Genomic DNA, 1124 nt, shown 5'->3' on the forward strand with positions numbered 1-1124 from the left:
AACAAACAAATCAACAAACAAAAACATTTAAATAGTTCAAGTAGTTCCAGGTCTATCTGCTGACCTTTGTGAATATCCCCCAACCATTTTAGATGAGGTGCCAAGCACTGTGCCCTGCCCCCCACCCCCCACCAAGAGTTTACTTTTGGAATTCCTCTGGGACTTACTCACTTTGTTCCCATTGCTGATCTGTTGTAACCCCTCTTGGTTTGCCCACAAGTGGAGAGGTCAGATCAGCCACGCTCCCGTACTGTACCTTCAGTGCTGACCTCTGTAATGTTGTGATGTAGGGAGGGGACGTCATGTCTCAGCCTAGTCCACTTCTGCAGTCCTCTCTGTGAACACGTTTCCCACGCGGGAATGTCACCCTCAGGACTTGGTGTGTCAGAATGAGGTCTACTCTCTCTCTTTCCCTCTTAGTGTGTTCCCATGTGGACAGGACAGGTTGGCTGCTTCCCTGAACTGTATCCTCAGTACTTCCTCAGTAGTGCTGTTATTTAGAGTGGGGGGTATCATAATTCTGGCTGGGCCCGGGCTGGCAGACTTCTCTGTTAGTGGGCTGCTCATCACCCTCAGAGATTGGTACACAAGTCTGCTCTCTAGCTCTTCCCTATGGAGATATAAATAATACCCTCTCCATGGGTGGCTTAAGGCCCTGATTCCCCATTGTCATCTGTTTACTTCCCTCCTCTTTCTGTGGTCCTTAAAGTAAGGTGACCAGACATCCGCTTTTGCCGGGACAGTCCTGATTTTTAACAATTTTTTCCGTGCCCCATGGTGTTTTAAAAAAGTCCTAATTTTTTTGAAAGAATGCATGACAAACTAGGCTATATGGTTTTCGGCTACCATGTGGCTATTTCACCAGGTTGTGAGTTTTATCAGTGGTGTCCCGCTTTTGTCCTGCTTTACCAATGTTAAATTCTGGTCACCTTACCTTAAAGGCATGAAGGAGAAGGAAAGAATGACAAAATGCCTCAGTGCTACCTGCACCCCCTTTTTAAAAAAAATCATTTTATTGGGGACTCATACAACTCATCACAATCCATACATACATCAATTGTATAAAACACCTTTGTACATTCGTTACCCTCATAATTCTCAAAACATTTACGCTCCATGACGAT

General features: G+C 45.2%; 1 protein-coding gene across 1 annotated transcript in view; it reads left to right on the forward strand.

Moving 5' to 3' along the window:
* AGBL4 (AGBL carboxypeptidase 4) overlaps positions 1-1124 on the forward strand; it is a 1691367-nt gene that overhangs the window by 288559 nt on the left and 1401684 nt on the right. The window lies entirely within an intron of this gene.

This window comes from Echinops telfairi, unplaced genomic scaffold (assembly GCF_000313985.2).
Source record: "Echinops telfairi isolate 266 unplaced genomic scaffold, ASM31398v2 ScPeMD7_443;HRSCAF=831, whole genome shotgun sequence".
NCBI classification, from domain to species: domain Eukaryota; kingdom Metazoa; phylum Chordata; class Mammalia; order Afrosoricida; family Tenrecidae; genus Echinops; species Echinops telfairi.